The following is a 24,181-nucleotide window of genomic DNA, read 5'->3' on the forward strand; positions in this document are numbered from 1 at the left end:
TTCTAACAAATTTTTTATTACAAAAAATTTTAAGCATACAAAAGAATCAAAATAATTGTATAGTGAACACCTGTGTATACCTACCACCTAGGTTCTATAGTTAACATTTACTATATTTTCTTTATCATCCATCCATCAACCCAATTTATTTTTATGCATTTCAAAGTAAGTTATAGTATGTTTTAACTTATATTTTTGTCATAGTTGCATTGATTTCTCCTTTATTAAATTCCAAAGCTACTCTCTTGGAAGTTAGTAATGCTGTTATATTTAACACTTTTCTAAATACAGAGATTAGTTCTATAAAACTCTGACAAATGTGATTTCAAATGTCAAATTTTATGTGTAATACAGTAGTTTATTTTAGGAACTTGATAACTTTAATTTTTTCTATTATCTATGTGTATGTTTGCTTAGATTTCAACTAGCCTTATTCGTATAATTTTCTATAGGTGATTTTTAAATCTTTTTCAAGGTGTGTAACTTTGTGTCCAAACTAGAAAAACTTCTTTATATTATTTGAAATCATATAAGTATTTAAATGTGTGTGTTAATAATATAACCTCTCTATAAAATATCTATACAGCAGATTTGATTTTTGTTTTGAAGTTACCATGCACTCAGGTTTATATTTTTACAAAACACTCTCTGAGTTTGTGCAAGGGAAAATAAGTAGGCAAGAAGCAAGCATGCAGTGAAATATCCTCCCAGCAGTTTAAGGATCCACAGCAAACACTTGGTAATGTAAAATCAGGAGGATTTCCAAACTGCTTTTGCAAATCCTGCCTCAGAAAACACGTTTATGTGCATATTAAATCTTTATGTGTTTCAGAGTCTGTGAAAGAAAGTAAGAATACTTTGTATCTACATTTCCAAGGGACTTCTTTAAATCTTCAAAAACAAAAGTATACAATTCTTTTTGTGGAAACCTAGTAACTTTATTAAGTAATGTTGTTGTCATTGATGCTGAGAAATTTTCTGAGTGATTAAAATTAAATGCCATATCCTAACTTGCTCTATGACAACACAAGAGAGATAATCATGAATGAGAAAATGATATACATCTTTTTATTCGTTTAACACTTGTTTCTTTTATATGACCCACTCCTAGTATTCGTTTCTTTATGCTTAGCTAAAAGAAATGGATCCATGAAAGTAGATTGTGTAGGTTGAAGGGGTGGGAGTCAGGAGCATATTTTGCATATTTTGCTGGTACACTCATTTGTGTGTTCCACTATCAAATGCAGACATCACCACGCTTCAGAGGAGGGTCCTTGGTCATTCATCAAGTTGATCATCTCAGCAGATTGATTTTGTATCTAGCACTGTATTGCATTTTTGTTTTTTTTCTTTTGGTGAGCAAGTGTATACAACTGTAAGCCTAGACATCAAAATATGTATTGAGATTTTGCTAAAGAAATGTATCAGCAGAATGTGTAAAGAAGATAGACCCTTAGAAATATACCCACATAAATATTTAATAATTGCCAGCTTAAATTTAGAATAAAAATATTTTAATATTATGATCCTACCGTTTATACTGGAAATACTGCAGAAAAATCTAAGCCCAATTTGCCCTGTGCCTTTATCTTCCTGGTGCTGTGTGAAAGCACAGTATGACATATGGTTCTCTTATCAAACCATCCTCCAAACCCAGAAACCCTGGTGATGTTACCTACCCCCGGGTGGCATTTAGAAGTGCAGATAATGCTGCAGAACAATTGGAGCACAGATATTCTCATCTGCCCATAAATGTTGCCTGCTTTAGTGAATTAAAAATGTGTCCCCAGGAGTGTATAGTTTCACTCAGTGTTGTGAGTCCCCAACAGGAGCATTTTAATGCTTTCATAACTGTGCCTTCCAGACTTGCATTTCAATTATTTTGCCATTGTGTTTTCACTCATAATTGCATTCTAACAGAGTCTTTTTAGACAAGCATTTAAATTGTTTTGCCATTTCCATTTCATCAAATAATAGCTTTGTAATATAATTACCACACTAAGTCATAGCAATAGGATCAAAATGCAAGAAAGCAGGATGCATGACCCATGTTTGGTGGCATTTTGAGGATATAGATTTGCAAAATAATTTCTCATTTGCTACTAAGCATTGTCTCATTTTCCTCAAGGAAGACCAGGAAGAAAAATACAACCCAATTTATGTTTTAATTATTTGGGAGATTGAGCCTCTCTTTGTGTTTGCTAAAAGATTGACTTAAAGGTATCTAAGGGCATCCAGTGTGTGTGTATATCTGTGTGTGTGGTCTGTGTGTATATATAACATTGTTAATTGGGCCAGAATAAGTTAGAGTAAATATTTAATTATCTAATGATCTGCTCTTTGGAAGAACAAGGGCAGTCACTTTAAGATAATCTGTTCTCTATTGCCAAAGTCTATTTATTAAGCACTTACTGTGTGTAAAGCACAGTATTGTCACAAGGATAATAGGACAAAAGAGAGAGACAAGGTTTCTCTATCCAAGGAAGTTATAGTCTAGTATGGAGAAATCACAAATGGGTAGATTGCCAGTCTAGATACCAAGTATCAGTGGCCATAAGACAAGTGTAAATAAAGAGACTTCAAGCAGGGAGAACATGTTACAGGGTAAAGCCCTGACTAAAGCAGTGGAGAGAAGGAATGGATTTCAGAGCTACTCCACAGGTAGAGTCAGCAAGGATTTGCTCATTGATTAGCTTAGAGTGGGGAGGAAGGGACCAATTAATGAAAGAACGGCAGTTCGTTGAATTAGGTAAGGCAGAATATAGATTTTAGCAGGAGGGAGAAAGATGAAAATGTTTAGTTTGAGACCCTCTCATTTTGAGGCCATTGGGGACAATCAAAGAGGAGTGCCAATGGGCTATTTCCCATTTGAGCTGAAATGCCCAGAGATTTGGAAGCCATCTTGTTTAAGACAACATTGACAATGACCTTAATGCGGGAGAGAATGGTTTCCTGCTGAATACTATTTATGGGGCTGGTGGTGGAGGAGGAATCATTAAGGAGGTAGAGGAGAGGCCAGAGAAAGGAGCAGCCAGGAGAAAGGGGAAGTCTGGAACTTGCTGGAAGAAGGAAGGGATGTATAGCTTTCAGGTGCCACAGTCTTGCAGTACAGGCTGGCAATTAAGAGTTATTGGCTGCTGCAAACAGCTCTTAAGATGAACACAGTGAGCACAATGAACACAATGAGCCAGACTAGGAAGTTTTTAAGCCTTCATACTGAATGAAGTGAAAATGTGTCCTCCAGACTTCCAGCCCCCGGTCATAAGGTGGGGTTTTCCAGGACATCAGGCCTTCTCCCTTCCCATTTGCTGTGGCTTAGAGTGGATGCTGTGGAAGTGGGCCTTCTGACTTAGCTCCTGTCCAGTGGTTGTTGAGGGGGGCAAGTATGGTTCTAAGATTACCCCAGGCAGGAAAGATGTGCAACCATTTTCAGCTCAGCCCTACCTGACTCTAGCCCATTAGAGCAGAACAAGCAGCATGCTGGCACCTCTTCCCTTGCATCGGAGGGGCTGGCCTCCCGCTCACTGGCTTATTTTCTCCTAAGACCCAGCCAGTGAAGCAGAGAAAATATCATTATTGGTTCAACTGCTTTATTGCTAAGGGTTACAAAGATGAGCAATATTTAAGAACTAAAATATTATCACAGCCAGGTGTTGACTAATACAAAATAGATGCAAAGCAACATATTCTAACCCAAAATGTGCTTTTATAACTAAACCTGAACATAGTGAAACATCCTGTGTTTCTTTTATCCTTTTCAAGGCAAATATCAACTGCTACCCGTAATACCCATATGCATTGGTAGTTTTCAGGACAGGAGTTTTAGCAGCGTAACAGAGGCAGGGCCAGATTGCTTTGGGAAGAAACATGAATGTTGTTCAGAAAAATGGAGACAGCAAGAACATTTCATTTGATAAGCATTAATTGAGTACCAACTCTGAGCCAGGTACCTGGCAAGGTACACTGAGAGGATATTCTGATTAGTATGTTGTGACCTTGTCATTCAGGAACTTTATTTATTTATTTTTATTTATTTATTTATTAACAATGTGACAGATACACTTGTGATACATTTTAGTGCTTTATGTTCTTTGTTTTTTCTATGACAAAGATACTGGATAAAATGCTGTAGGATTGCAGAGGAGGGAACTACCAGGTTTGCCTTTGGGAACTGATGAAAATTCATCTAGGAATTGACATTTAAACAGGGTTTTGAACCGTGGCACGTGTATACCTATGTCACAAACCTTCACATTCTGCACATGTATCCCAGAACTTAAAGTAAAAAATATAAACAGAGTTTTGAGAGCCGGATGAGAATTTACCAGGCAGATAAGAGGAAGGATGGCACTTCAGGAAGATGTTATAATTGCCCAATAGCCTGGACTTGGTAGGCCATCATGTGAACTTATGTGTGGTAGGGGTAGTAGTGTTGGAGCTGACAGGTCACATTGTGGATATGTTGTGAAGACCTTAATGCCAAGATGGGGGTTTGGACTATCATTAAATCATTCGACCTGTGTTTTAGAAAGCTTCCTCTCGCAGCAGTGTGGGGAGATAGTTAGATGGGAGAGAGACTTAAAATGTCAAATAGACTTTAAGCCACTTACTCGTGTGACCATTTGCAAGTAATTTAAATTTCTCTGTGCCTCAGTTTTCATAGCTGTATGTTGGCAATAAGAATACCCAATTAGATTGGGATGATTGAATGAGATAATGTATAACTCTTAGCAAAGCATTGATTATATAGCAACACTAATAAATGATAGCTGCTATAATAATTAATAGAGGTGTGAATATCAGTTAGGAGGCTAATGCAATAGCCCAGGCAAAACATGATGAAATCCCAAACTGTATCAGTTAATAGGGTGAGCAAGGCATCAAAATTGGAAGCATTTCTGGAAGATTAATGGAAAAATTTGCTGAATGAGAAAGATAAGCAGGTAGTTGAGGATGATAGCCAAGGGATTGGGCAGGTACAGGGGAGGCAGAGCAGATGAGGAGGCTGATGAAGTTCATTTTGGAGGGTGTTAATCTGGTAGGTAGAAAAGGTCAGGACCAGAATGGCAGATATGAGATTCTGAAAAGGGAGGTTTAACCAGAGAACACAGCTAAACAGGAGGCGGACGATGACTAATGAAGGTATCAGACAGCTTAGCACGGGGTTAGAGCGTCTTTTGGCCCCAAAATAACTAACAGCCAGTAGTAAATTCCTCTGCATAATGCTTTTAGATTTTTTAATTTTTTAAAAAAGAAAAATCTTATTACAATCCTCTTAAAAGCTCGTGTTTCCCTTCAGAACCAGTGGCCATGTTTAAAATTTGGTCTATGTGCTCCTCTAGACATGCTAATTAGATGTGCTTGTTCTGCAGAGCCCTCTTTGGAGCTGGAGTGGGAGTGGGGAGGTGTTGACAGGACCCCCTCTGGCATCCCTTCCCTCTGCTTCATCAGAGCAGACTCAGATTCATCCATTTAGGTGAGGAAAGGATTCCATAGCTAAACAACAAAAAATTTTAACATCTTAGCTGGAATATCAGTGACTTCAGCTGTCACACTGGTGTTACAGGTTCAGTATTTGATGAAGTGGTGTTATGAAGCAGCCAGGATGTGTGGGGCATAGCTCAAGGCCCTGAAAGAAAGATTAAGATGAATAAGGTTTGGCTCCTATTACCAGGGGAATCATAATATTTCCCAGCTTTTGTTTCCTTAGTGATGTAGGCAAACCCTGTCATTTTAAAGGTGAAGATAGGAGACCCAGAGAACTCAGTTGACTTGCCTGATCTGTAGCTGCGTATTAGCTGAGGCAGACTCTGGAACACATATACCAACTCTTAGTCCTGTGTTCCTTTCCAGCTCCCTCACATTTTCATTTAAAGCCCTTTCAGTGGGGATAACCCAGAGAAGAACACAAGGCTTTCCATTCTTGGTGAAAATACAGCACTCCGCTATGTCAAGCAAGATAAAGGTGATCTGGAAATTCCCTTTTTGCTTGTGAAGTCCAACAAAGTAATCACCTGTTGAACTCGTACATTTTTCTCTGCTTTTCAAAAACCTTAATATAAGATATCACCTGTTTTTTGTAATTATAAACAGTACATAATGGCAAATATATGATCACAAATGAGAAATTTGATTGCCTCAGAGAATTAAATCAGCCCATAGTGCAAAGTCATCTTAAAGAGGCAGAGTGGCAGAAAAAATAAAGAAAGGGAATGTCAGCCTCATGGGAACCAAGGATTTTGTCTGTTGTTCCCTACTGTATCCTCTTGCCCAGATCAGTGTGTGGTACATAATAGGATCTCAACAAATATTTGTTGAATGAATGAATGACAGTCTCTGAGATCTTTAGCACTTTGAGAACTAACTGAAAATATGAACATATCTAAAGTAAGCATGTATTATTTTGGGCTGGGTGTGGCGGCTCATTCCTGTAATCCCAGCACTTTGGAAGGATGAGGCGGGCGGATCACGAGGTCAGGAGATGGAGACCATCCTGGCTAACATGGTGAAACCCTGTCTCTACTAAAAATGCAAAAAAATTAGCCGGGTGTGGTGGCAGGCGCCTATAGTCCCAGCTATTCGGGAGGCTGAGGCAGGAGAATGACTTGAACCCAGGAGGCAGAGTTTGCAGTGAGCCGAGATCGCACCACTGCACTCCAGTCTGGGCAATAGAGTGAGACTCTGTCTCAAAAAAAAAAAAAAAAAAAAGAATGTATTATTTTGAATTGAAACTCAGTAGAGGAGGAATAGCAAAGAGAAAGTCATAGATGCAGATGTTGGCAGTGCCCTTCCAAATAGTGCTCAGGGTTGAGGTGCCCTGATCTAAAGATTTAGCCTATTTATCTAGGGGCCACATGTATCTCTATTGTAGGGAAAGATGCATTAGGCATCCTTGGCCTGGAATTTGTGAAGACATGAATGCTGTAGCTAAGACCTCTCATTCTCATTCCATGTTCCAAAGCAACTTGAGGATTTCAAATTCAGCTTTCTCTAGAGCTTGCCCATCAGAAATATGCTGGCCAAAGAATGCCAGTTTTCTTGGGAGTCCTGTTTTTCATTTTAATTGGCCAACTGGCATTCTGGTTTTTCTATCAGTCGTGGTGAGGTTGACCATTGGGAGTCTGCTTCTAAGAGATAGATCTGTCCTTAGTGTGCTGACATATCGGGTTTCTGAACATATAAGACCGAGGTCCAAACCAGTCTTGCATCCTGGGAGGCCTACTTGGTCTTCACCTAGTTTCCTGGAGAAATAGTCCATCTTCATAGATACTAAGTTTTCTTTCAAACATCTGCAATATTAGCTAGAGTAAATTGGTATATTGGATGAAAACAGCTAGACCAATAACACCAAAGCATTAAAAAGACAATACTTTTACATATAACTGGAACTTTACTTGACTTTTTTCCATTTTTAGAAGCTCTTGAAAGTTTTTAAAATATTTCTAAATAATTCTAGAATAAATATAGATATTTACAAATTTGGGATATATTTTTGGATAGAAATGGAGTAGTTGTTTTTGTTTTACTGAAAACTTTCCTATCAACTGTACCAAGTCAGACTACTCGGCATTCTTATATCTTCCATTGGTAGCTAGAATGTTCACTCAACCAAAATTTATTGAGCATCTACTATGTGACAAGCACTGTTTAGACTCTAGAAATAAATTACAGAAAATTTCTCTGGTAGACCTTGAACATGTTTTCAGCTTCTCTTTCTATAGTTTTTACTTGGATGCTGGAATTCCTTGAAATATACAGAATTCATTCCCCCCATGCCCCTTTGCTTTGTTTGACACTTCTAGAAAGAAAGCATAGTTTCTTTGAGAGAAGAGCTGGATAGATATGGCCTGAACCCTTATTCCTTTAGGGATTAACAAAAGAAGAAATATTCTGTTGGAATTTCTAGCTGCTTTATTGAGAGATAGCTGGGTCTGAAAACAATCTCAAGTTTCTGAGATTTCCCTTTGCTAGTTTCATAGACTCTTGTTTTCCGCTAGACTGCAGGTGGAGTGCAGTGACTGGCTCACAGTGCGTGAACCAATCTTTTTCGAGTGTGTCTAACCCCTGCTCGGTGTTGCCGGGTAGACCAGCATATCCAAGCTGATGACAAAGAGGGACGCAGAGTTTTTCCTCTTTTAGCTTTATTCCTAATTTTTGATGATTTGGCATCTGAGTGTGGCCTAACTGTTAAGACCCATAGTTTTTTTTTCCCTAAAAATGTACACTGCAGACTTTAGGATCAGCAGCTGATCTCTTTGTCCTCAGCATCTATGTGGGTATCTCTCATGGAACTTTATTATTTGTTGTGTATGCACCCTCTGTCTCTGTTTAGCCTCTCAGGCATCCCAGTGATCCTAATTGAAATTAAAAAGTTATTGGCTCATAGAGCACATCCTGTCTACCAACACTAGCAAAATCTTATTTGGATTCATTATTGCAAAATTGGAAAAGAAGATTCAATAATTTATCGCCATTATGGTCCTGGATCTTATTTCCTCTTGCCTTTCAAATTCTCCTGGGAGGAGAGAGGCTTCTGACATTCGAGTGGAGGTGGACCAAGCAGCCTGAAAAGACTCCCCCATCCAAGGAGTCAGATTCACTCTCACAGGACAGGAAATGAACAGAAACTCCCTGCCTCATTCCTGAAATTTGCCAATAAATAGCATGCTAAGACGGTGAAAGTTTGATAGGAAAATATCCTTCTGCCACCCTGAGGGTCACTGAGGGTTTTCTATAATATGGCTCTGAACCTGAAGGCAGATTTCTTTATTCCTGCACTCTGAATTATTGTATCCCTATATCCTAGAACACTCTAGGATGAGGATTCTGATAGGAATCCTCACTAACACTGAGAGCACTGGTCTTACATACATTAATCCAGTCTGAGACTCTACCTAAAGTCACTGGAGAACTTGCTGATGTATTTTCAGGTTGGAGAATGTGTTCATGTGGACTTCACTTTAAATAAGGCAATTGAAGCCAGGCATGGTGTCACACCTATAATCCCACCACTTTGGGAGGCCAAGAAGGGTGGATCACTTGAGGTCAGAAGTTCAAGACCAGCCTGGCCAACATGGTGAAACCCTGTCTGTACTAAAAATACAAAAATTAGCTGGGCGTGGTGGTACGTGCCTGTAGTCCCAGCTACTCAGGAGGCTGAGGCAGGAGAATGGCTTGAACCTGGGAGGTGGAGGCTGCAGTGAGCCAAGATCACGCCACTGCACTCCAGCCTGGGTGACAGAGCGAGAGTCCATCTCAAAAAAAAAAAAAAAAAAAAGTAAAATTTAAAATATTTAAAAATTAAAAATAAATAAGGTGGTTGAATTGTTAATTATCTAACAATTGGATCAAGTCAAATACAAATAATATAGACTCATAGGTTTGATTTCAGATTATCAATATGCGGTTGCACCTTTTCATGTGAAATCTAACATCTAAGTATTCTCACACAAACAAGAACAAGGGCCTTTAAATGGCCTGAGCTTCCTGCTGAACACTTCAGTGTTAGAAACTATTCATCACATTCATCTTCATCAATTAGTCTGATAAATTACTGATTAAGTATTTCTAACACACATATTTGCAAACCAATATTTTTACCCTAAATTTAGGAATTTCTTTTTGGCCTGTAAGATTGTGAAAGAAAAAGTAAAAGAAGTAAATGAGTGTAGTTCTTCAATTTCAAAATTGAGGTCTCTAATCAAATTGAAAACGATGAGGAAACAATGAGTTTTTCCAATTAAAATTTTTTTTACTGTGAGGAGTTTGCTTAAAAATAGAATTTAATGATCTTTACATTATTTTCACATCTCTCTGTCTTGATCCTGTTTAATGTGCTTATAATCGTAACTGCAATTATGTAAATACAGGTTAGTTCATCTTTGCTACCTTCACTTTATTTCACACAAAGATTTTGGAGAATCGATACAGTGTGTTGTGGGCACTAGTGAGTGTATGGCCATTCATAATTCACTGTTCTGGTACCTTGCTTAGCCATCTGTTACTCAGCATTTGAATGTATCCAGTTCTTTGCTTATTATATGAAAATAATGCTCCAATTAATGTCATTATTAAAATTACTCTTTTGTTTGGGACATTTAGTTGATATGTTTTCCCCAAAGCAGAAATGAAAGTTACTAATGAGTATATGATATTTTAATTTCTTTTTAAAAAACATTAACGTAAGTAATACTGAAAGAAGAAAATAATATGACAAATATTCAATAATGTTGGAATGCCAGACAACATAGGCCCAGGGAATAGTCGAGGCTGAGTAGGAAGTCCTTTGCATATTCTCCAAATATGGTATCTCTTCAACTTTTTCTTTTTCTTTTTTTTTCAGACGAAATCTTGCTCTGTTGCCAGGCTAGAGTGCAGTGGCGCAATCTCGGCTCACTGCAACGTTTGACTCCCTGGTTCAAGTGATTCTCCTTCCTCAACCTCCCAAGTAACTGGGATTACAGGCACCTGCCACCATGCCTGGCTAATTTTTGTATTTTTAGTAGAGACGGGGTTTCACCATGTGGCCAGGATGGTCTTGATATCCTGACCTCATGATCCACCCACCTCGGACTCCCAAAGTGCTGGGATTACAGGCGTGAGCCACCGTGCCCAGCTGGCCTGTTCAATTTTTTCTTAAGGAAATCGGTGGCAATGATGATAATGAAAAGGCATTAGTGTGCCTAGGGGAAAACATTAGTGGTCAGATGATGAGACACAGAGAGAGGATAAAGGGTGCCCCATCTTAGGTACTTACCCTCCAAACAATGAAGTAGCCCCTAATCCCTTACCCCAGAAATCAGTTCATTCTCCCATGTCCAACTCTATGTTAGCATTTCTCAACAGGAGCCCTAGTAACAGGGACAGGTCTGTGCTGTGTGGTACTGTCTCACACATTGCAGGATGTTTACTAGCCGTGACCTCTGCCCACAAAATGTAAGCAGTGCTTCCCAGGCATTGCTTAAAACATGTGCCTTACCACACTCCAGACAAGGCCTCTCAAATACGTATTTCTACCTGACCCCAGGAAGCAATAAGATCCATGGCTCAGGCTCTAGCGGTGGCATTACCACAACAGCAGTGGACCCTGGAATTCAGTGTGGGGGAAACAGAAGAATTGTTTCTTGTGCTGGCTTTCTGCCCTCCTGGTAGTGGTTCTACATCTTCTAGGATTGGGGTTTTAACATTGAGGATCTTCTACTGATCTTGACAATGGTCTTGAATTTTTTCCTAACTAATATGTGTTAGAAAACCAAGCCGGTCAGCAACTGAGCCATTCTGGGAGTTGTAGAGCTTAGAGTGATTTAGTGCTCACAGAATAAAACACCCTAAATTTGAAGAAGAGAAAAACTGAAGTCAAATAAGGAGGAAATGACTCACATAGAGGCACATGCCATTACCAGTGAGGTAGGAATAAAAACTTCGTGTGCCTAATTTTCAGACTGGGATTTTCTTTATCCAAAAAGTGCATAATCTCAGTTGGTGGTGGCGGTTACGCAACAGTGTGAATGTTCTCAGCATCACGTCATAGTAAGATGATACATTTTATGTTCTGTGTGTTTTATACAATTTTTAAAAATGCAGTGTTCCTGTGCACTTAGGAATGAAAAGCTATTTATCAATATTGGAATATTGCTTATTTCTGCCATAAAATTATTTTTTCACTGTAAAGACCGAGCCTGGAAACAGTGAAGCTGACAGCTGAGAAACTGCCGAAAACCCTAATAAAAACACTTTCCAGAGCCAACTCACACTGTGGGGCTGCCATGGACAATTGTGCAGGTTGTGACCTGCACAAAAGGACCTGGACTTGTGGAAGGGGTGAGGTTGGAATCCAACCCTTTTACTCACCAAGCCATTCATCTCAGTTTAGGGCTGCTTTTACATATCTGGAGGAAAGGATGATCTTTGATAGTTTCTCTTCCTTGAGGGAGCTCCTTTTCGTAATTCATCCACCCGGATGAATCCGCCTTTTCCCAATTCATGTAAAAGTGTCTTCTGTGCCAGGAGGCTCTGCTACTTGATGATCAACTTTAGGTAGTGGGGAACCTGAGGAGACACAAAAGGAGAAGAGATCTAAGAAACCATGACCTTACCCTTCCAAGAACTGAAGGCAGACACAGAATATTCAGAAGATGAGAACCGTTCAAAGGGAAAACATAACTAAAGTGCAAATATAATTCAGTCAACATTCACATAAGCAGTTACAGTTGTGGATTTTAAGTATAGTCAGATTAATAAAAGGGTTTTTTTTGTTTTTTTTGTTTTTTTTGTTTTTTTAGCAAATCGTGTCTAATTAGCTTAAAATATTTGGGAAATGCTGAGAAATGAGGGAATTTTGAGTTTATAAGTACACTGCATGCTAATGACTCAGAATAACAGAATTGGAGAGAATGGACCGTCTTCTCTTGCCAAGGCCCAGGCCCGAGAGAAGAGCTCATGCAGAGCAGAACTAAGCTACAGTCACCAGGGATTTTGTGGGAAAGATTACCTCCATACTGGGAGGGGCCCACGCAATTTGCATCACCATAGCTCCCCTCTCCAGGAGTTCCTGGGAGAGCATTTCTGTTTAGGTACATAGCAGAGGAGCCAGCTCCTAGAGTGGAAGTTAAAGGGGCTGCTTAATGTTCGGTGTGCACTTTGTGAGGTTAGGGAGGTAGGATGTTAAAGTCAGATGCTGCTCTACTTAGTATGGGATGTCAATAAGGCACTTACTTCAAAGTAGGTACTGGAGCGTACCTTTCTTCTAAGAGACTAAGATTTTGTTGTTGTTCTTCACAGAAGCATTTGTGGAACATTTCTGTAGTACTTAAGTGGCAAAAGATCAATACACAAAATAAATTACAGTCCTGGTGGCTTTTAATATTTAAATTTAGATAATTATGATGTCCAAAGAGAAGAGAAAGAGATGCTTTAAGTCATTACCAAAAATATCTTAGTCCTTGAGAGGGATTTGCTGAACCAAAGCGAGAACGAAGTCTGTGTGTCCCCTTTTCTGCAAAGAAGCTGACACCACATGATACAAAGGCCTGCCCTTAACCCAGTTAAAATGAACATGACATGGCACCAAAGAGGGGAGGAGAATCGACAGGGAGAATCCCAGTTTTAAGCTCCCAAGCAAGATCTTTGAGTGGGGGTGGGAGGGGTCCTTTTGCCCTTTCCTAATGACTAAATGAAACCAAATCTACTGAAGAGGCCCCTCCTCTCCTCCTGGGAGATGGTGGTGCCATTGTCAAAATAGGTGGGACACATTTGGGAGAGATTTGGGGAACACAGTTTGACCTTCACATTTAAGAATCCAGTTTACTCCTGTGGCCTTGTTTGCACTCTCCTCCCATCACTCATATAGTAATAATTATATGTCCTTGCCTTCTGTAAGCTCATTTCAGTTGGTGTAGCAAAGATACTTCTACCACACACACACAAATTCTTCTCTTAGGGGTTCATGTGGAAACGAAAACACAATGTGTTCCACTCCACGTGAAAAGCAAGGCTGCTGTCTCTGCAGCACACTGCTTCCTGACAAGGACCCAGCTAAGTGTCATGAAGCTACTCACCTGGAGGTGGCATCAGCATCTCCTGCCTCTTAAGTCAACCAGGGAAAGCATGGACGAGAGCAGCCGTGTGGGTGTTACAGGAAAGGTCCTGATCCAGATCCCTAGAGAGGGTTCTTGGATGTCGCACAAGAAAGAATTCAGGGTGACTCCACAGTAAAAGCAAGTTTATTAAGAAAGTAAAGGAGTGAAAGCAGAGCTACTCCATGGACCAGCCCCCGAGGGCTGCTTGTTGCCCATTTTTATGGTTATTTCTGGATGCTATGCTAAACAAGGGGTGGATTATTCATGCGTCCCCTTTCTAGACCATAGAGGGTGACTTTCTGATGTTGCCATGGCATTTGTAAACTGTCATGGCACGGGTGGGAGTGTAGCAATGAGAATGACCAGAGGTCACTCTTGTCACCATCTTGGTTTTGGTGGCTTTTGGCCAGCTTCTTTACTGCAACCTGTTTTATCAGCAAGGTATTTATGGCCTGTATTTTGTATGAATCTCCTATCTTATCCTGTTACTTAGAATGCCTTAACTGTCTGGGAATGCAGCTCAGTAGGTCTCAGCCTCAGCTCCTATTCAACACAGAGTTGCTCTGGTTCAAATGCCTCTGACATGGGGGCTAATGACATCAGAACTGGAAAGAAAGATGATCAAGGAACCAGATTTAAAAAAAAAAAAAAAAAAAAAAGCAAAACAAAACAAGGATACCAAATGGAAAATAAACAAAACAAAAGTTTTAAAAAGAAAAAAAATTAAGTGCTGACACATGCCACAATATGGATGAACCTGGAAAACATGATATTATACCAGACACAAAGGGACAAATATTGTCTATGAATTATCTAGAATAGGCAAACTCATGGAGATGGGGAGTGGATGAGAATTACCAGGGACTCTTGTAGAATTACCCAGGGCTCCGTCCAAGGGAGAGGGGAATGGGAAGGTACAATGCATACAGCTATAGGTTTGTGGTGATGAAGAAGTTTTGGGCATAGGTAATGGTGATGGTTGACAACAATGTGAACGTAATCAATACCATTGAATTGTACACTAAAAATAATTAAAATGGAAATTTTTTGCTACATAAATTTTAACACAATACAAAAAGAAAAAGTTGGAAAGAAGTCCTTTTGGAGGTGAGTGGGTGCTCCTAGTCAGAGATAGGGAGGGCCCACTCTTTTCCTGTGTTTGAAGAGATCCTGGGACTGGCGGTGTGTATATGTAGAGGTAGATATGTCCTAACAGGATGGCCTTATCACAGGAATCAGGATTAATATGTGGTCCCAATTCTGTGTCTGTGCCAGCTGTTCCTGTAGCTTTCTTCCTTAGGGGTCCAGAGCACTTCAGCATGGAGTTTGCCATAATGGCTTCTCATCTGGCTGGATTGCTGAATTCCTGTTGAGCTTCCTGGGGAATTTGAGAGTAGAGGGTGGGACTTGGCTGTGGCCAAATTAGGCTACTTGGAAATCAGAGGGGAACAAGTATGCAACCTAAAACATTCTGTAGGTCATTTGTAGTTCACCTGCAGTCAGATAAAATCATTAGATTAAAAAATGTGACTTCATTTATGTAACTTTTTTGACAAGATACTTATTTTAGGTAAATACAGCTTACCTCTACAAGAACCAAAGCTCTTTTTGCTTAAGCTTATTTTTTAAATGGAAATCCAACATGTTGTATATACTCTTTTTGAAATGTATCATATATAATTTAAATGCATCCTGATGATTCAGGGTATCTATTTTTGTTTTTTATGTAATACGTTTTTTTCCTATACACCTTTCTGTCATGCTGTTATTGCTATCATCTTAACTGCCCCTAATTCATTCCTTAATGTTTCTGTGCTGTGGTTTAGGATGCTAAATAAAGAGACTAGTTAAGAATTATATATTAAATAAGAGCAAATAGCTATGGAGTCATTGCTTGACTTTACAACTGGGCTTTGGGCCAGATATGTGGGGTGTCCAGAAACCAAGTTCAAGGTTCTGGAAGAGTGGGCTAAGGACACTGGAAATTTGGCTTTTGATATGTCACTATATATCTTTTTCTTCAAATCGCAAATAACTCTCTGCAAATAGGGTCAGTGCTCAACTGTGCACCAGTTAGAAAAGTCAAGTAGTTGGCTTAAATTATTTTTATGTGTCTGGCCAGGGTATAAATAGTTTAAGAGTTTAGAATTAATACAAAATAGATTTAAGATTTTAAAATTTTAACTCCCTTATTCTTTGTGACATGGTCACTGGCCATGACTATTCCTTTCATCCTCTGGGCTTCCTTTTTCTCTCTCTCTCTTTAGAGACAGGATTTCACCCTGTTGCCCAAGCTGGAGTACAGTGGTGCAATCACTGCTCACTGTAGCCTCAACCTCCTGGGCTCAAGTAATTCTCCCACCTCTGCCTCCTAAGTATCTGGGGCTATAGGTGCACACCACCATGTCTGGCTAATTTTTTTTTTTTTAATTTTTTGTAGAGTCAGAGTTTCACTATGTTGCCCAGGCTGGTCTTGAACTCCTGGGCTCAAACAATCCTCCTACCTTGGCTTCTCAAAATGCTGAGATTACAGGCGTGAGCCACTGCATCTGGCCTCTGGCCTCCCTTTCTAATGGGTCTTGTGATAGAGACTTTTGTCCCCACAGCCTACTTGCCATTGTTGTTCTGACCATCCCTGGGAGAAAAGTGGGTGGAGGCTTTGGGTCACATCTAGTCTTGGCTAGTTAGTATATAGATTGATTTAAACATCTTTGATTGGCATTCAGAACTGCACAATTTGAGCCTATTTTTCCAGTCTTAATCTGCCACTCACTCTCCTCCCCCAAGATATTCTGAGGTCAGGGGTAGTTAGGGTTGCCAGATGCTTATTATTAAAAAATCGTTTGCTGCTGATCTGAAATTCAAATGTAACTGGGCAACCCTACCACTAGTGTTGATGACCACAGGAGGGAGGAGAGATTAGAGTTTGGTTCTTGCCTTCTGTATGCCAGGCATGGCCATATCAGTCATATTAATTTCATTATCTCATTTAATCAGAATCACATCCAATCCCAGACCTCCTGAATCAGTGCTGGGCATGGAGCCTGGGAACCTGCGTGTATGTCTTATGAGCATTCCAAGTGATTCCTATTCAAAGGGAGTTACAGAAACACCATGACCTAGACCACTGCCCCCCAGACATCATGTGGATGCAGGTCACCTGAGGTTTGAGCTGAAGTGCAGGTTTCGATACTGCAGACCTGGAGTGGGGCCTCAGGTTCCGCATGCCAACCACCTCCCACGAGATGCTGAGGCTGCTGGTTGCAAACCCCACTTGGAGTGGTGCTGTCCTGAGCCTCCCAGCCAAGAAGCAGCACCCCCAGCTGTTATGATAATGAAGATTATAAATGATACTATGTTTTTAAATAATCAGAGGTGGGGATATAAGTGGAAGTATTTGTCTTATTCACCAATATACAGTAACATCTATGTATGAAGGGTGAAGTTTTGTGTGCCATTTTTGAGGAAACTTTTTTTTTTTTCCAAAAAGTAAATGTCGTATCCACAGCTGAGGGATGCACATTTTTTTCTCCACTAAGTGGATATTGGCTTATTTATGCTGGTCTTTCTTTCTTAAACACGGTAGGGGGACATCTGTCCCTAATCACATTTACAGCTTCAAATCTCAGAATGGACTCCAGATGTGCAGGGCACAGTGTGACTCGGCTTTGTGGAAATAGTTTCTCAGTGCCAGAGTCACGGTGATAAAGTTATAATGTGACTCCTTCAGTTTTCTTCCCCTCCTAGCTGCATGAAATTAAATGGTTTTATTGAGAGTAGCTTAGTTTACTCAGCAGAATCTAGTTAGATCAGTAATATTTAAGGTACAACTGTGTCAAAGAACTGACAGAAAATCGAAAGAGTTAACCCAACTGCTCAAAAGGACAAAAGAAAGTCCTGCTGCAGAATCACTTTAGCCATAAACATACACACCCAAATGAAGACAAATTTTGTAGGTGACAGGTGGTTAGCTTCTCAGTGCCCTTTATCTGTTGATTTAATATCTATCTATTTTTCTTTCTTTTTTTTTGGTTTGAGATGGAGTGTTGCTCTGTCAACAGGCTGGCCACAACCTGCAACCTCTGCCTCTTGGGTTCAAGTGATCCTCCTGCCTCAGCCTCCCAAGTAGCTGAGACTACAGGTGTGTGCCACCACGCCCAGCTAATTTTTGTATTTTTAGTAGAGACGGCGTTTCATCATTTTGGCCAGGATGGTCTCGATCTCTTGACCTCATGATCTGCCTGCCTTGGCCTCCCAAAGTGCTAGGATTACAGGCACAAGCCACCGTGCCCGGCCTCTATTTATTTTTCTAATATGTAGTTATGAGATGAGCAGAGGTTAGACTGGAGATGTCTTTGTGGAATATCACCTTTCAAAATTTAGCTGTTCTCACACAGAAAGCACACAAGCAGCAGCCCATCTGTTCATCTGTTTATTCATCAAAATCTTTTTTTTTTTTTTTTTTTTGAGACCAGGTGTCACTCTGTTGCCCAGGCTGGAGTGCAGTGGCACAATGACGGCTCACTGCAGTTTTGACCTCCCAGGCTCAGGTGATCCTCCCACCTCAGCCTCCTAAGTAGCTGGGACCACAGATGTGCACCACCATGCCTGGCTAATTTTTTTATTTTTATTTTTGTGGAGATGGGGGCCTCCCTTTGTTGCCCACGTTGGTCTTGAACTCCTGGCCTCAAGTGATCCTCCCACCTCGGACTCACAAAGTGTTGGAATGACAGGCTTGAAACATGGCATTCATCAAATTCTTACCTACTCAATGCAAGCCACTGCAATCTGTTGTGTGGCAAATACAAAGACCAACCAGATACAAACTGTCTGCAAAAGACTCTTGTCATCAGAATGATAGAAGAAGCAGAGGACTGAGAGATTCATTCTGTTTGAAGGAGGAGTGGATTTAAAAAAAGCTTTCAGGAGACTGTGGTATTTGAGCCAGGCTTCAAGTTGTGGATAGAATTTGGACTTGCAGAGATGGAGCTGGGTAAATGGTGTTTCTGAAAGACAGAACAAACTGAGCAAAGGCACGAAGGCATGGAAATGCTGGATGGAGTATCATGAATATATTACAGTTCCAGTTTGTCGAAGTGGAGCATGCTTACAGGGAAGCAATTGGAAACATGGGTGGGACCTACCTGTTGTTGGAGAGCTTGAAATGAATTTATTTTGGTGCCAGTGGGGAGTGGTTGATGCGTGAGCAGCAGAAGAGTGACATGGTGAAATGTCATTTGGGAGACTGCTGTGTGTGGAATGGATTGGACAGGCACAAACTTCAGACGGAAATCAGCTGAGACACATCTGAAATAGTCTAGCCTTCAGGTGACGAGGGCCTGGCTGTGGGTGATGGAAGGGAGAAGGTGTTTGTGGGCAAATTCCTAAACCTTAACAACCATGAGCTATGGGTGCAGGGAGGAGGGCCATGTCATATGGTACTGGGACCTCCAGCCCAGGTGTTATGCCATAATACGAGATTAGAGTTCTGAGGTTGGCGAGGAGGTGGGAGAGCCCATGTGTAGGAAGGAAGATGCGTTTGGTTATTGTGAACTGTAAGAGCAAGAATTGAGTGTGTCTTCTTCACACAGTGCCCTTAGCAGAGCCTGGGTGGCAAGTGGTGCCCAGTGAATCTTTGTTGAGGTTGAGATGCCAGCCAGGCTGCTAAGAGGAAGCTGTCCGGGAAGGCAGTTCGAAATGGCTCCTGGGGCTTCATGGGAAATCTAGCCCTGGAAGTGGAAATTTGGGCAATCTTGGAATAGTGGTGTAACAGAGCCCTCAGGAAAGAAAGCTACAGACGGAGCTATAGTGATGCCTTAGCAGGCGAGAGAAGTCCCAAAATACATATGTAACAAACCTGCACGTTGTCCACATGTACCCTAGAACTTAAAGTATAATAATAATTTAAAAATAAATAAATAAATAAATGGTTTGAATGTAAGGAAAGTCTCAGTTGCCTGCAGGCCAAGAACAAAAAGGATTTCAGGAAGGAGCAAGTGGGCACAACAGATAAGTGCTTCTGAGGACAGGACTGAGAAAAGGACATGGGCAGTGGCCATGAGAAAGCTGTTCTGGAGGGTGGCAGGGACAGATGTCAGATGAACTGCTCAATTTGGTTTTCATGTAGATTTTTAAAGGGAAGGAAACAAATCAGTGTTTAAAAATTGCTTACAAGGTACTTTGATACATTTTTTAGATAATACTTCTAATAACACAAGTATACTATAGACTAGAGCAGCTGAAAAAATATTAGTCATCGTCTGCAAGGGAAAATTTCCATCTTTGTAGCCATTTGGGTCATTAAGTGCCAGTAATCACATCCAGGGTATGTATATATAGGAGATACATTGGCAAAATAGGAGAGGACTGGGTCAACTGCTGCTATCTCATTTTATTTATTTTTCCAAATTGAAAACTGTGTCAGTCACAAGTACCTCTGGATTTAACAATAGAATGAACTTTGCTGAAATGCTAACACGTAGGTAGTCAAATAGCAATTATAATGTGGTACAGAATTGCCCAGGGCGGGGGTGTGGTGGGAAGACAGCTACCAGTTGATCACTCCCTCCTTTGGTTTGAGCTGACTAAAGTCAGAGGATCCTCTAACACTGCACACTACAACTTTGCCCTGTGGGTTTCTGCTGGATCAGTAAAGAATTCTCCTGCCCCCCAGCCCCTCCCAACACTGGGCACACTACCCTTATAAGGTAGGATGTAGGCAGTTATGTGGATGATATCAATGTGATATTTATCCCTGTAGACTGGTATTGCACATCACATGGTGTGTGGGATCACGGATCATATTTTCTCTGCCAAAAGGCAGTGAATTATTACCCCAGAGACATCACTATTTCCTCCTTAAAGACAGATAAATTATACAGCTACTATATCGGAGTAGCACACCCTGGATGGATCACTCTGAAGCCTGAAGCCCAGGGGAGAACCCGGGAAAGGCTAGGGTACTGCCAAATTCTCTCCAGCCTGGGAAGGCTGCTTCCTCCAAACCCTCTGGGGCATCTTGAGCTGCTCCTGTTTGGTAGGGACCCCAAGCTCTTTCCCCAGCTCACAGGCTGAAAGGAGTTCCTAGGAATAGCCTCTCTCCCTGAACTTCCTCTCATCTTAGTGAAGTGACTTGAGTTTGGAGAGAACTAAGTTGGGAGGCTGAGCCCAATAAAATGTTGACCACCCCACCCTTCCTGATATTGTACCATCCTTTGGCCTTGGCAGTTCAGCATCCTTCTGATGTCTCTCGGCTCTCCTATTGTTCCTTCTGTAGTCTTATCTCTGCCTCCTGAAGAGGGACTTCCCAAGAGTTGGCCCTTGGTGCTTTGTTGTCTGTCTGTGTTTTGTGACTCAAATTGCCTTTCTTTACTTAGTCATCCAGCAGACACTTATTTCATGTCTACCTTTGTTACAGGTTTCAGACTAGGTGGTGGAGTTGCAAAGTCATGATCCCTGCTCCTGAGAGCTTACAGGCCAGAGAGGCACACAGACATATAACAAACTAGGACACCTAATTTTTACAGATGCTATACCAAGGAGATTCAAAAGAAGGAATGGTTAGTGCTCTCAGAGGGCAAGGACAGGACTGGAAAGATTTAACAGAGGCAACCTTAGACTTTTCTGATGATTTCCAGGCTTGTGGCTTCAAATGTTTTGTTAGATATTCCCATTAGGTTGTGCAGGAAAGAAGCACAGAATGGACAGAGGCTTGGAGGCAGAGCCGGACTTGAATCCTAGATCTGTCGGTTAGGAGCTTACCACTCTGGAACAAGGAAACAGATAATATTCTTTATCTTGCAGATTGAAAAATACAGTGATCATTACTTTTCCAGAGCTTCTCATCCTCAGTTCCTAATCTAGAGGTGTTAGCATGCAGACAAGAAGCAGAGTAAAGACTGTCAGAGACTCATCAGTGACCTGTTAGTAGTCATGGACTACAAGGTAAAGAAAGCATGGACCACAGAGTCTGTTACCTTAGAGAGGTGCTGTCACGATTGGTGACAATGTACAAAAAGCATCTAGTACAAGAACAGTACTAATCAATACATCTCCCACTCATTGTCATCCTGCTGCCAGAAAGCCAAGTGACTCACCTTCCAAAAATGCCCTGTTCCCTCTTTTTTCTTCCACAGCTATCAGTGCTAATGGTGTTTAGTATCTGCCTTCTCTGTCTTTTGCTCCCTTCATATTCCGTTGCCTTCTCTTTCTGTTAATGTATACAACCAGTGATGGCCTGATTTGAATGTAAGGGAAGATGATGACCACTGGGGCCACTGGGAGCCACAGATTTAAGAGCTCTTAAGCATTCATTGTTTGAAATAGATTTTCCCTAGAGGAAATCTGTGCATTTATTCAGTGAGGATGGAATCACTAGGTGGTATCCAGCATCTGTCTCCAAGCTTATCCTGAGTGCTACCCTTCGTCACATTCCAGACCACACAGAGCTGCATGCATAGTAGAATTTGTACTCTGCGGACTCTGGAGACACCTGGAACCCTTAAGAGCAGATGTGAATATTTCACTTCTGCCATGATAGCATGAGTTATGTGGACCTGCTCCACAGAGAAACTGAAAATTATTAAAGAACATAAAACTTAACCACTTAAAGTATCTGGAAATGGCCTGTAAACCAAAAAGTATCTAAGACAGGTTGTAATCAATTTTGAGGCTTATTTGCCAAGGTTAAGGATGCACCCAGAAAAAAGGAACACAAAACCACAGGAACAATCTGTGATCCATGCTTTTCTCCAAAGAGGGTTTCGGGACTTCTATATTTAAAGGGAAAAAGAGCAGGTAGTAGGGCAAAGAGGAAAGAGAAAAATAAAAGAGGAAAGTAGATAAAAGAAGATAGTGGTTATATTCCTTTGAGTCTTTGACTAGCATTCACTGAATTCACATATTACCTTTGAAAAGAAAGGGTAGAGAAATAGTCATTATGCATTCATCTCACACTCAGTAAATTGAGACTCTACCTAAGATAAAGTAAACATAGAGTGGCTATTTGTGGAGACATCTGGCCTTCTGTCTAGCCTTCTGTCTTCTAAGTTATTTGCTTAGTAACAAAAGGAAAGGCAGTTTCTTACATGACTCAGTTTCCAGCATAACTTTTCCCTTGGCATAGTGAATTTGGTATGCCGAGATTTTATTTTCCTTTCACCAGGCATATGGACATTCAGCAAATGAAGAAATATTTATTCAGGAAAATCTACTGAAACTCAGTTACAAAGGTGAGAGCTGTAGTATTTGAAGCAAGACCTCCACTTTTCTTCCCCCACTCCAAACTCAGAGAGGTGGAAACTTCACTCTAGACTGGTGCAACCAGTAACACAGAGCTCCTTCTATCCCAGCTCCTAATTGGAGACCTGTTGTCTTGGGAGGGACAGTATGTCAGCCTTTCTCATCTCAGCAACCTGTTTCTGAGACTAAGTTCCAGGCAAGTGCAGCCCAGAGGTGTGGGCTTCTTTCTTTCATCCAGCCTCCACCCATGGGACAGAGAAATCTACCTTGAATGTGGCATGCTGAGAATCCTGGGACCTACATAATCCTTGCCCTTGCTTGAAAGCTGTGGTTTCTCACAGGAAGAAGCAAGCTGAGAAGACCTAAGGTTACTGCCCTACCACCACTGAGAACTCAGCTATAAGAGAAGGGGTGTCACTCAGAGAGAGGCATACCGTTGTCTGCATCTGCAGTCCCAGAGCCCTAACTCAGAGATTTGCCTGGGGGAGAAGTAGGTTGTTAAACAGAGACCTCAGTATCTTACCAAAGGAACTGACTTTGTTTGGAACGAAGTGTGGACAAGTTTATGCCCAAGGGTGCTCTCAAAAAAAAAAATGGTGGAGGTTGTAGTGAAAGACAATGGGGAAGAGATTGGTAGATTCATTGGAGATATAGGTTAAGTTGTAGGCCAGCTAGTTTGCTGGGAAAGAGACAGCTGAGAGGAGCATTCCTGGAGTCAGAGTGAATCTTAAATACTGGCCTTGGAAACCGTCTTTTCAAAGGAACCCAAATTTGATTGGATCAATCTAGGAAGCAACATATACCCATAGCAATCAACCTTCAGTTAATTCAACAGCTAGGAATGGTCAGTGAAAGCGAACCCTGCCAAACCTCTATTAGGGTAGCTATGGACATACCCAAGGCTACATCCTCTGAGCGGCAACATCAGAGGCTTCACTCTATGGGGGAAAGGAAATAGACTTCGGTAAAATAATCCAACTAATCACTAAAGAAATAAACAAATCACAATAGCAATACCTGGAGAGAGGGAGGAACGAGCATCCCGATTGCTACAATATATTATGTAAAATGTTCAGTTTCCAACAGAAAAAACTATGAGATATGCCAAAAACCAGAAAGATATGACCTATAAACTAGAGGTAGGGGTTGGGGGAATTAGGCAATAGATACTGGCTGTGAGAGCAAACGGGTGTTGGATTTAAAAGAAAAAGACTTCAAAGTATGCATAATAAATACATTCAAAGAGCTAAAGGATACCCATGATTAAATACATAAAAGGAGGTATTAAGACAATGTCGTATCAGACAGAATATAAATGAGATACAAATTTTAAAAAAGAACCAAATGAACATTTTGGAATTGTA

General features: G+C 40.8%; 1 protein-coding gene across 2 annotated transcripts in view; it reads left to right on the top strand.

Annotated features, from left to right (window-relative positions):
- SV2C (synaptic vesicle glycoprotein 2C) overlaps positions 1 to 24,181 on the top strand; it is a 244,336-nt gene that overhangs the window by 55,650 nt on the left and 164,505 nt on the right. The window lies entirely within an intron of this gene.

Source organism: Papio anubis, chromosome 5, assembly GCF_008728515.1.
Source record: "Papio anubis isolate 15944 chromosome 5, Panubis1.0, whole genome shotgun sequence".
Lineage (NCBI taxonomy): Eukaryota > Metazoa > Chordata > Mammalia > Primates > Cercopithecidae > Papio > Papio anubis.